Source organism: Anser brachyrhynchus (genome assembly GCF_964034855.1).
Source record: "Anser brachyrhynchus genome assembly, chromosome: 3".
In the NCBI taxonomy this organism is placed as follows: Eukaryota; Metazoa; Chordata; class Aves; order Anseriformes; family Anatidae; genus Anser; species Anser brachyrhynchus.
The window spans coordinates 115,404,639-115,418,038 of record NC_137696.1 but is presented as its reverse complement, the minus strand read 5'-3'; the positions used below and the strand labels follow the sequence as shown (position 1 = coordinate 115,418,038).

Here is a 13,400-nt window from a genome sequence, read left to right as displayed (position 1 = left end):
TTTGCTATGCATTTTTGTGGAAGGAGAAATACAAAGGTTTTGTATGCTTAGGAAAAAATGAGTTTTCTAACTTCTGCAGTACTGTATCAAGCCTAAAGTACTCTAGATTTGTTCCAAAGACTAATTCTGCATGCAGCTATGCTCATGGACATACACAGATCATAGTTAACGCCTACTCCTCCAAAAAGTACTTGAGAATCTGGATCTTCTCTTGTAAAACAAGATAAAAAAAAGTCTGAAAAATGTTATATAAAGCCCCAAAAAGTTCTTAAGGAAGAAATACCCAAGCCTAGAACCAGCTACACTGTGGTGGGTGGAGAGCTAAAACTGTGTTTGTGCTTCTCCATGGTATATTCTGAAGGAAGAGGTTGGTCCTTCCCCTTGTAAAGTCATACCTCACCATTCTTATGTATTAGCCATATGTGAACTATAATAGTCAGGTAATCATTAGAAATATCTTCCTCTTACTAGAAGCTGTGCAATGGACAGTGCAAAAATGTAATACCAACTGTAGCTGCTAAGTAAAAAATATCCTCTTTTTTGAGCATTCCAAAATACTATTCATGCAAAGGTTATTGGGCAAAACCAAACTTAAGGCAAAACAGATTAATTTCCATGTTTATATAGCACTTTACGTGCTCCCTACAAATCAGGCTGTGTAATGATGGGACTGACCTCTAAGTGTGGGAGTGCAAATAGGCATAACGGATCACCTTCTTTCTGTGAGAGAAAAACCTTCTCCTGGAAACAGACAGGCCAGGCAGTGTGCATTTTAATTAAAATCACATCCTGGGCATTTAAGTTTTCAAAAATTATTAGTATGACAGAGGTTACATTTTCTTGTGACTACTATTATTATTGTCAGACTGCCTGTTTCAAGTGGGGGGCTGAAGGTTACATATGGGATGGGGGAATGTAAAGTTAGTTGGAAGGGGTTAGTACACAGGGCCGTAGCCTTGGAATGCTCTTTGTTGGCTAGCGGTCTCTTGCTGTCTTGTCTACAGCTGTGCAAAAGACCCCTTAGGACATTATGTATAGCCCTCAGCAGTGAGTATAGTGCTATAAACTGCAGGTGACTCCGGTCAAATCCAATTTCTCTTCCTGAATGGAGCACATACTATCACTGGTGCATATTCCTTGCCAAGATAAACAGGTATAACAATTTTACAGATTATTATAGAGATTTTCTTTCAAATTTATGCTTGGAATTGTTGTGTCATTTAAATAATTTTGCATTGTTTGCACTCCTACACTTGTAATTGAAACTAATGGAGGATGATGGAATAAGATGACATTTGGGTGCATAAAAATAGTCTTACAGATGAAAAGATGAGCCGTTTAGCTTAGTAAATGACCACACTTATCTTTCATGTAGCAATTCTAGAACTCACAAAGAGGCTTTCTAGGAAAGTCTTAATTTCTTTTACCACTCACACTGACGTTTCTATGATTCATGAATATGCATTTTACAAACAAAGCTGTGCCGCAAAGGCATGAAATGACCTACCCAAAGCTGTACTAAAACTTGTGGTGCAGTCAGCAGTTGACTCATATTACTAAATCTGTTTCATTCTATTGTATTATTCTTTGGCACTTAACTAATATTCATTCCTTGAAAAGTCTTTCCTTTTGGAAATAAGTTTTGTTTCAGATCTGCAGAGAAGAACCCATTTAAAAACAGATGAGGAAAAAAGGATGACTTTAGGGAAAAGTATAAGAAAGGCAAAAGAAAAACAAATTATTTCATAGTTTAAAATTCCACTTTGAAGTGCATTTTGATGATTATCAGATAAAACCCTAAGGACAGAATTGGAATGACAATATATATATGCTTGAAGCAGCTCTCTTTTTAATGGATCTTTTGGAACTTGCCTAAGTTGCCATAAGAAACCCGTTTTTATCATGCCATACTGTAAATATTTTAGAACTGAAATTTGCTTTTAATAAAATTAACTACAAGTTCAAAATATTTAATGGATTCCATGGCAGTAAAATTAAGAAGAATGTCATTTTGTCTCTTTAATGTGCCCCCAAACATTCTTGCAATGAATTAGAACGTTGGTTGTTATTTTTCAACTCAGGACTTGGCAGGTGTGTAACGCGACTCCTGATAGCAGGACGGCAGATTACATTCTCCTATAAAACCATTTCTAAGGGACTTGGCACAAAAACTGTTATTGCATGTCTGCAGGTGTTTAGTAATTGGATTAATGCAGAACAGAAGGAATGTCTGACACACCAGCACTGAGAAACGCTGAGGAAAGACACATTCATTTCTGAGAGTAACCTGGAATGTATGATGACAGCCTGTTCACACACATAGAGCCAGATCTAAGCCTGCAAGTTTAAAATTAACTGCTGTGAGCAATCACCTTCCAGAGAAAAGTTTATCCAAACCTAAATACAATAACAGGAATTCTGTAAGAAAGGGGGTAGGGAGCTTTGGAATATGTTTTGATCCTGTTCCAAAAGCAACTTGCATAACCTTAGCAAAAGTCTTTGTATTATGCATATCACGGATCCCTAAAATCCTAGGTGTCTAATAAAAATGTCCTTGATAAACATATAGACCCCTGAAATTCTGTAAAGTTATAGAGACTATTATATAATCCCAAATCAAGGGCTTTCAAGGTAAATTATGTTCTTTTAAACATCTTGATCATGAATTAGAAAGGCTTTTGTAATGGCCAGAGACCAAAAACATAAATCTTGCTATATCGAGGAAAATATTAAATTAAGAAGTCCATTTCAACTATTAAACCCTAGAAACAAATTTCTAAAAGGGTCTCAGCTTAGACCCTGTCAGTGCTCAGAAAAACATTTGCGTGTAGTCTTTGAGTTCACATGTGCAGCTGACAGGTTGTCCTTGAGAATTCACTTGAGCATGGGTACTACTTTAGAAGGCATCTTTTGCACATATGGCTTATAGATTAACTTTAACAGCGGAGGGATTTAGGGATAAAAACAATTCTGTTTTCCTGTGCTGAGAAAGCAGGACTCTCGAGAAACAGTTCTGCTGGTCATGCTCCTGGGAGGACAGGAGTGATGTGGGTCCAATGAAGGCATTTTAGGAAGTAGTGTCTTTTTACCTCTCAGAGTATTATTCTATAGGTCTATACTGTGAGGGAAAAGAAAAAAAAAAAAAAGAAAAAAAAAGGTACCAAGATGACTGAGCAATGTGCTTTTTGGCTGTCTGTCTCCCTCAGAAGCACTACCAGCTATATATAGGTAAGAGAGACCAAAGCCCTATAACCAGACTTTTGGCTTATTATAGAAGAGCCTCCAAGTTTGGGTGATGCTTCACCCTTATTAGGGTTTAACCCAGTGCTTTTTCCAGACTCTGGAGATGTCTCAGGTGAGGATCTAAGCCCTTTTGCATTATTCCCCATGTCTCTGGCCTCCTCAAAGGAGAGGAGGGTGCACAACCCCATTTCATTTTCTTATTGTGGTTGGTTAGAATGACAATTTATGGAAGTGAGCAATGGGTTAATATCAAGATGAAGCAAAATTTGCAGCTCTTTATATTCCCCATCTGATTTTACTAACAAATGGGAATCCTAAGGGAGGAGAATTATTCTTAAGATTAAAATAGACGTAACATTTTCATTACACCATATTGCCTATAGAAAATAAATGTTTTCCCTGGGTAATTTAATCAAAATACCCTTGTTTTTTGGGAATAACACTTAGTTATTTTACCAGAGTTTTAAAAGCTTCATTCTGTATAATAAATGATTTTTCAATGGGGATCAGGATTCTAACTCTAAATGACCACGGGGCAAATGACAGCTTCGTGGAGGTCATTGAGACCTATGTGCTAACTTCCAGATGCAACAGTCACAGTCACTCCCACTTCTGTTGAAGGTGTCAGGCATGTTCCCTTATAACTTTGTCTTCTACAGGCATACAATTTCCCCTGGCTTGATCTATCGGAAGGCTTATTGTTGAGGACATGAGCAATAGAGGATTGACTGCCTATGTAATACAGTTCATATTGCTCAGATGAATTCATGTGCACATATCTACTGTTTTAAAAGTTCTTTAGGATGAAAAATTCAGCTATGGAAGGCCAGGGAAAGCCATATCATCATTCCTTTCACAGAGATAGCTCTGCCTTAGTTTAGATCCTTTCTGTGCATCGCATGAGCCAGAGGGTCCATTTCATATGGCATGGGGAATGCTTCATTTGAAACTTTCCTAGCTTTCACATGTTTGACATTGGAGCTTTAACACTCTTTGCTTGTCAGCTTTTATGCGTTTGCCTTTTTTTGTTTTAACTTTGTGGTGAATCTGCAAGTTTGGAATAGAACTGCACAGAACTGCTGTGCAATATGACGATGTTGACTATAGAGGCTGACTGCAGGCTGTCCTAACAGGTAAATGAATATTGTTTGAATGGCTCAGGGAATAATAAAGGCAAACCAGGTCCACACCTAATCATCCCCTTCCCCAGAAAGGTGATGGTGTTTCCATCTAAGCTTTTCCAGCTTTCCTTTTCGAAACGGGATTAGTCCCTAAAAAAACAAACAAACAAAAAAACACTTTCAAACAATTCCTGAGAAAGACTATGAAGGCCAACATTCTCTGCAGGTGAAGGAATGGCTGTGTGCTAGCAAAGCATCCCAACAGTGGGAGCTTAAATGACGTAAATTGCTAGGTTTGCAGATGTTTCCCCTGTTTGCATACTAACAGTGAATTTACTCACAGCTTACTGCTGAACACTGTAAAATGGATAAGCTGGACCTTTGGTTGAACCCAATACACACTGTCATGTCCTTATGCAGGTCTGAAAGCTAGACAGCCCAGACAAAATCAGTTGCCTCAGCTCCCTTTATTGTCAGCAGAGAGAGAAAGGTGATTTATGCTACTTTGCTTGGACATCTGGCTTGGGAAAGCTAACTTGTCTTCTAGAGGTACGGATTTTTCTCCAGTGAATAGAAAGAAACTTTACATAAGTTTAAGTCTGGCTTAGACTGGACCCGTACTTTCAGACTGTTGCACTAACTGATCTGAATCCCATTTCAGCACACAACATAAAGAAGGGTTCCTTTTACATTGTTAGAATGAAACAATACTGTCTCCTCTGGGTGAAATTGTAACACAGAAATTTTATACTACCGAAACAACTCCTATTGGCACAGTTATATCAGGCAAGGCTCACATCTCTTCATACAGCTCTGCAGGAAAATTATGCAGCATTGTGAGCAGATCCTGATACTTTTAGTCTCTGCGAGAAGAAGCATTTTCTGTTTGTGGCCATTTCAAGGACCAGCTTCTGGGAGAAAAGCAAGCTTCAGTATAACAGGGCTGATTCACCTACTCTGTGTGTATACTGAAAAGAATTACAGACAATAATACTCATGAAAAACAGCATTCGCCACCTTTACTGATGAAGTTTATTAGTTCTCTTCTTACATGAATATTAGTAGTAAAATAGATTTCCCTCAATAGAAAAGACTAGCAACAGAATCACAGAGTCACAGAATCATCTGGGTTGGAAAGACCTCCAAGATCACCCAGTCCAACCTCTGACCTAACACTAACAAGTCCTCCACTAAACTATATCACTAAGCTTTAAGCACAGCAGACAGTTTTAGTCATTGTCCACCATTGTCTATAACTAGATTTTTTGTTTGCTTTTTTTGTTTCACATTGGGCTCAGAGAGGATGAGTGCAAATTATGAAACTTTAAAAAGCAAATTTATTTTTTTTTCCACAAGTCAAGGAAGAAATGCATACCTCATCCCAAGAATAGATGTCATGATTATACTTCAGTTGTATACGTGCTTTTTAGGAAGAAATATGGGTGAAGTTGATTGGCTGTTTGTAGTATTAAGCTGCTGTCTGTATTTTTAAAGAAGCATTAACTGTACTCAGGAATACACCTTTATATATATATATATTTAAGATTGAAATTCCTACTATGTTATTTTTGTTTTAGTTTCTTTCCTTTATTTTTGTATTTTAAAAAATGCAGAAAATCAAGAGTCATGCCAACCAGAGGTAGAGATATGTTCAGACCTGTAACCTTACAGGTTCAGGAAAACTTCAAAGTTGAAACTGGTAGGATCTGGTTACAATTCATCACAGAGGATAAATTTATGCCTGTAAGCCATAACCTTTGGTCAGTCTCCTCTGTTTCTTCCTACTGGCTGAGAAATATACTCGTGCTATTCATCTGTCATGCAGTCACCCTGAATAAAATTCTCTCTGACTTTTTTTTTCTTTACTTTCTTTTCTTTCTTTTCTTTCTTTTATTTTTCCTTTGTTTTACTGGCTACTTGTATCTTCAGAAAAGATGGGAGCTATCCAAACTTTGTGCTTATCTACAGAAGACAAATCAAACTTTTTTTTTTTTTATGTCATCTGCTGTGCTAATGCAAATGATGGTAATTGCTGAGTCTGCTGTAATAACTGAAAAGTAGAATATTTCTTAATCACATAGCAATAGAATCCAGAGAGCAAATTTTCTGTTACTGATAACACTATGTACAGTCAGGATGCAGAACTCTGGGGCTACATTTATACCAGTAAATACAATGGACCAGGGATTTCCTCTGGCTCTGTGGCCTGTTGACGTGAGTGAACTCATGGTCAGTCAACTAAACTGTTTTACTCTCCGAAAACGTGTGGCTGCCTCCAAACAGGCAGTTGTTTTTAGGACTAGCTAAGACCTGAAAACTCTATGCAGGCATTATCTAGAAGAGTATTACTTTGTATCAAAATTATTCCAAGAGGTGTGCTAATAATTTAACATCTGACCCCATTTAATGCACTAATATGGAAGTAGTCAAAGATGCCAGGTGTTATACAGAGACAGAAATCAGTGCTATGCCACTCAGTTCTTGATATAAGCAGCAGTTTCAAGAAGACAGCTAAATAAATACAAGGTTCTGCAAAGATTTACATCATTTTACCTGGTGGAGAGGAGCTCTGTGGAGAAGAACCTGGGGGTCCTGGTGTATGACAGGTTGGCCATGAGCCAGCAGTGTGCCCTCATGGCCAAGAGGGCCAATGGGATCCTGGTGTGCATTAAAAGGAGTGTGGCCAGCAGGTCAAGGGAGCTGATCCTCCCCCTTTACTCTGCCCTGGTCAGGCCTCACCTGGAGTACTGTGTCCAGTTCTGGGCTCCACGGTACAAAAAAGACAGGGAACTCCTGGAAAGAGTCCAGCGGAGGGCCACAAAGATGATACGGGGCCTGGAGCATCTTCTCTATGAAGAAAGACTGAGAGACCTGGGTCTGTTCAGCCTGGAGAAAGGAAGACTGAGAGGGGATCTTATCAATGTTTATAAATTCCTGAAGCGTGAGAGACAGAGGGATTTGACCAACCTCTTTTCAGTGGTTTGTGGGGACAGGACAAGGGGCAATGGACAAAAAATGGATCACAGGAAGTTCTGCACCAACATGCAAAAGAACTTCTTCACAGTGAAGGTGACGGAGCACTGGAACAGGCTTCCCAGGGAGGTTGTGGATTCTCCTTCTCTGGAGAAGATATTCAAGACCCATCTGGATGCCTACCTGTGCAACCTGCTCTAAGGAACCTGCTTTGGCAGGGGGGTTAGACCCAATGATCTCTTGAGGTTCCTTCCAACCCCTATGGTTCTGTGATTCTGTGATTCTGTGATATTCCTTTTGTACTGAAGAATAGATTAAAAAGAGAGTAAATTTCTTTGAAAATTTGGGAACAGATGTATGGTCTTGCTGGTATTCTTAAAAGTCTGGGAAGGGGAATTTACTTTCTGTCATTTAAAAATGTTGCTTTTATCAAGGGAAGAGTAGTGTGTGAATAATGTATTTGCCATGAAAATCCAGCTTCACAAAACGCAAACAATATGAAGCATTCTCTTCTCACGAAATTATGGAAGTCTCAAATTTCAACCAGGATGAATAATAGTTTCCCACCCAAGCATATATTTTGGACAACTCCTGGAAACCTGATACATGAGCACTCTTCTTTATGGGAGATGTTCTGATTTCTCCACCAGTCTACATCTGTGTACCAGCCATTAAAGAAAAGCAAGGCACAGATTGTGTCAAATAAGACTCTCTCACATTTCTGTGTAACACAGGCTGCAGCCCAAGATGAAGCCACTAGAAAACCTCAGCAAAGGCAAGATACACAAGATTGTTTAGCCAATGATAACAGAAAAAGTTTAACACTAGATCAACACAAGTATAATTATCTGTTTCAAGAGGAGACATTATTCTTCATTTCCTGCCCTCAGCTTGTTGTTCTGAACTGTTAAACAATAGCTGTGTTTCATGCAAGAAAGGTTGTATTTCAGAAGCTGGTGAAATAGTTCCCCAGTGGGACCAGATCCAAAGGTAGATGGATTCACTGGGAGTGCCACTGAACTATTTCAGATAGGCCAAGACAGCCTGGCAAACACAGAAATGGTGGAAAAGGTAGCTTATTTGGCAACCAGAAAGCCAGTAGCATTATTTCAGCAGCATTTCCATTCAGGTGATTTCAGTTATTTTGCTTTACATTGTCTTCATACTCACTGTGCTAAAACAAGATCAAGGAATCCGCTTCCCTTTTTTTTTTTTTTTTTTTTTTTTTTTTCCGGTGAGCTCCAAACTACTAATATAGGCACAGATTTCCCCTTTCTTTTCCCTATAGTCTCTATGCAAATCTCTTATTTTTATTTTTTTTCCTTCTTACTCTGTTAGTCTCCTTCATCGATTTTCCACCTTTCAGTCACACTCTTTCAATCATACTTTTTTCTTTCAGTGTTATCTTTGCTGCCTACTAGTAATTTCCAGATGCATTGAACTTTCTTTTCATAGATCCAGACATCTTCCAGTCCCAGAAGGACTTGCCCTTGGCAGGGATTACTAGCCTATGGAGGCAGGCTGGACACCATCTCAGTCAAATTCCTGGAGTAACAGGTAATGAGAAGCAGCTAGACCTAGGGAAAAAAAAGAAAAGAAGCCCCTTTTTTTATTTTTTATTTTTTTTTGTGTTACTTTATGTTCCAGCTTTTGGCAACATCTGAACTCAGTATTTGATAGTGAGTCCGATATGAATACAGTGCATTTAGATTTTTGATCTTCCTCCAGATTCATGCCTGTTATGAAAAACCAGCAGTACCTGAAATCAGAAAATGTCCATCTGAAAAGTTTATATACTGGTACCAGTCATTAGATCTCTTGTATAATATATTTGCATGCATACCTCATCATTTTAGTTTAACATCATAAACATTTGATTATTCTTTCAGCTGTGTCAAACTTCTACCATTTTTAGGACTGTGAAAATACAGGTTACATGCTCCAAACACTTTGAAGTTTTCTGCATGTACACATGCTGAGACCAATTCTCACTATCTGCATATGCAAACAACATGACATGCAAAAGGAATTATACATAATTGGAAGATGTGCTGTAGTAAATTACTTTTTTCACTGTCACTCTATGCCTCTATTTGTACTTGAATCTCTTACTAAAAAAAAATAAATAATAGTAACATAAAGAAACAAACATGTACACTGTACATCAGAACCTGGAAATCTCCCAAGCCACAGTCTAGCAATTGGCAAAACTATTGGATAAGATTCAACAGGAAAACTGCAAAGTAGTGATGAGCTAATTTCAATGACAAGACACAAGACATGTACTTCTAGTAGAACTACATAAATTCAATTTTTGATTCTACTACAGGATTTTCTTCTTCAAGGTTTGGGTTTAAACAAAACCCCACCTTTTTTTTTTTTTTCCTCCCACAGTTTTACTGTTTATAATACAAGGAACTCTTTGCAAACAACTCTGCAAATGAGCAAAATGGACTTTATACTTAATAAGCCTCTGCTGCACACTACTGTCTCATAAATAATACCAAGTTCATGCATTCAGACATTATATAAGTAACAAGAATTTTTTCTGCAGTGGTTTTCTTCTTGATTATATAGAACGGTGTGTCATTCCTTTCTTGTATCAGTCATTTTGTCTTTTAAAAACTGTACAAAAGGAAAAAGGAAAGGTTGCGTGAATAGTGTGAACTGGGATAGAACAGAAATTTTGGGAAGAAGTTGGGGAAGATATATAAATTGCTTAAGAGTGTGTATAAAGGCATTCTCTGCAATCTCCAGTCTTTAAGTAACACTAAACAGCCTGCATTAGGTCTTCTTCAGCTGTATCAATCTCCACAACAGATGTTGATCCTGTGAATCTTTCAAGTGAAAACATTCCGTGATTCAGAGAAAATTTATGATTAAGAGATGGTATGAAGATGAGAAACCACCCGCCATTATAAGCCATGATGAACATGTGTGCAAAGTTACTGCAAAAGACACCATTCTACTCCCAGAAAAGGGAAAAAATGTTCCCTTTGGTTGAATCAACTGTATAAATTAAGTAAAGATGGTCCTCTCCTACTGTTTGAGTCTTTCATATCAGTTTACAAGCAGTAAAATCGTAAGAACCCAGCAATAAGTACAACAATGCTTCTACTTAACTGTCAATTTCAAGAAATCAGAGTATATAATTTCTTGAATGAGCCTCTGAATTACCATCTGAACATTAAAAAAGAAATATGGTATCAATTCATATACCTGTCTGTGACTTTTCAAACTGCAAGCAATTCATTGTGCAAAGTTTGAAATGGCTGTCTGAAACCATGAGACATATATTGCATTAACAAAAAGTTTGTTTAGAACTGCTGTTTTTATCTTATGAATGCTCTGGAGGTCTTTAAAAGACGTTTAGATTTAGAGTTTAGTGATATGGTTTAGTGGAGGCCTTGTTAGGGTTAGGTCAGAGGTTGGACTGGGTGATCTTGGAGGTCTCTTCCAACCTAGATGATTCTGTGATTCTATAACCCTTCTTCCTCCTGAGGGCAATTAGAAAAGGCGGAGACACAGAAGAATTTTATGGTGTTCCTACATTGTTGAGTTACATTAACAGAGAAGAAAAAAAAATGACATGAAAATTAAGTAACTATGTAAAACTAAAAAAAGTGCAAAATTCTGAATTTTCACATAACGGAAAAACAAAACAAAACAAAACAAAATCTTAAAAAGATATCGTGAATTGCATATTCTGTCTCAGAATGCAGCGGGCCTTCCACCTGAGGCCTTCAAAGGCAGTGTGGGCTGCCCCCCTCCCTGGAAGTCCCCTGCACACCACAGCTACGGTTTGGGTCTGGGAGCAGTGTAGGTCCTTCAGGACAGCAACTGGCAGAGAGAAAGCACGTTGTGTGTCTGCCAGGGACAGAGAAGATGGAGGCCCCAGTGCCTGTTGCTCTGGCTGCACTAGGACAGGCAGAACAGCAGACAGGCGCCTCTGTGGGCGTGACTTCTGCTTCTTGCTGTGGGATGGGGTGGGCCCATCTCCTCCAAACCCCTGCTTCTCCCTTTCAAGGAGGATCGGGGCTGTGGCATGGAGGCAGTGACCTGAAAGTCCTGGGAGGGTGCCAGGATCACAGCCCTGAGCTCTGGGGCTCAGCAGCAGCTCTACCTGCCCTAGCATGTGCTGAGGTGAGGAAAAGGCCAAGGAAAAGAACGTGAGCAGGATCCCCAAGCCATAGGAAGAGAGCACTGAGAGCTGACATGGGGGAACACCAGGGAAAAGCTCTTGCAAGTCCCACTGCATTTCACTAAGTGTTTAATTTTAATATGAATTTCATTTCCCAATACACCAAACAAATCTTTGATGTTTAAAATACATTTCAATTTGCCAAGATGAGTCAACTATACCCACAGGAGTAGTTAGAGAAAGTTTGCCTTGCCTTTATTTTGATCACGAGTTTTCTCACTCTGTTCATGTTCTGATCGACTCACCGAGGCAATTGGCTCCAGGGCAGATGCATTCTGCAGCGGAGAGGGGGATCGAGTCAAGGCCACTCGAGGCAGCCGAGGGAGCTGCCAGGACCTGGCAGCCCTCTTAAGGGAGGCTGACGAGGCGTAGGCAGAGCCAGCAATGCCCCTCTACCCTGATGTTCAAAAGCAGCCCCTAGGGAGCGCGAGCGACCAGGAGCGCGTCTACCAGGACGGGCAAACAGGGCGTGGCGCGTCAGAAGGGCGGGGTGCGGCAGTTTGCGTGGCAGGGCGTGCAGGTAGGGCGCACTCAGGCAAGGCAGAGTGTTCCGCCTCACCCATAAGAACAACTCATCTAACAGCTGTCTACCACTAGCTAGGCTGCAATGGTCTATACTAGGCAGAGAGCTCTCTCTAGAAAGTCTGGAACCACCCAGACTGACCGCCCACTCAAAAATGTGGCAGTTCAGGTCTCTGGATGCAGGGAGTGTCTGAGCCTGTTAATGCCATCTGAGGGAGGCAGAAGGACTGTGTGTGTGAGGTGCGAGCAGGTGGATGACCTGGTCCGCCTGGTGGCAGAGCTCAAGGAGGAGGTGGAGAGGCTGAGCGCCATCAGGGAGTGTGAGTGGGAGATAGACTGCTGGAGCAACTCCCTGCAAGGCCTGAAGGAGAGGTACCGGGGTGAGACACCCCAAATGGGGGTGGACCCTCTGCCCTGTCACTGTCTGGCAGAGGGAGGGGATCTAGGAGTTGAGGAGTAATGGAGACAGGTCCCTGCTTGACCTTGCAGGCGACGCCCCCCCCCCCCTACCGGCCCCACCTTCCCAGGTGCCCTCACACAACAGATTTGAGGCCCTGGAGCTTGAGAGAGCGGTGGGTGAGGATGAGGTAGAAAGTCTACCCAGGAGGATGCCTAGGGCGAGGAAGTCGACTCCACACCTCAAGACTGCCTCGACCAAGAAAGATAGAAGGGTAATCGTTGTAGGCGACTCCCTTCTCAGGGGAACAGAGGGCCCTATTTGGCGTCCTGACCCTACCTGTAGGGAAGTCTGCTGCCTCCCTGGGGCCAGGGTCAGGGATGTTGCCAGAAAGCTTCCCAACCTGGTTCACCCCTCTGATTACTATCCTCTTTTGATAGTCTAGGTTGGCAGTGATAATATTGAAGAGAGAAGCCTGAAGGCTATCAAATGGGACTTTAGGGGACTGAGACGGTTAGTAGGTGGAGTGGGAGTACAGGTGGTGTTTTCGTCCTTCCCTACAGTGGCAGGGAGGGGTACAGAGAGGACACGGAAAGCCCACCTGATTAACACGTGGCTCAGAGGCTGGTGCCAACACAGAAATTTTGTTTTTTTTTGACCATAGGGCGCTTTACTCAGCACCCGGCCTGATGGCCGCAGATGGGTCCCACCTATCTCTAAAGGGAAAATGGATCCTAGCCCAGGACCTGGCAGGGCTCATTGAGAGGGTTTTAAACTAGGTAAGAAGGGGGACAGGGCTGAAATAAGGCTTGTTGGAGCTGTGCCAGGGGGAACAATAGCAAGGCCGGGGGAGAAGGCAATGGCCCAACTGAAGTGCATCTACACTAATGCACGCAGCATGGGTAACAAACAAGAGGAGCTGGAAGCCATCGTGCAGCAAGCA

At 40.9% G+C, this 13,400-nt stretch overlaps 1 protein-coding gene across 1 annotated transcript in view; it reads left to right on the top strand.

Moving 5' to 3' along the window:
* Positions 1-13,400, top strand: part of LOC308193673 (uncharacterized protein) — a 109,761-nt gene that overhangs the window by 72,779 nt on the left and 23,582 nt on the right. The window contains exon 6 of the mRNA XM_080588605.1: positions 8,793-8,894. The gene's annotated coding sequence lies outside the window, so the exon portion shown is untranslated. The remainder of the gene's footprint in view (positions 1-8,792; positions 8,895-13,400) is intronic.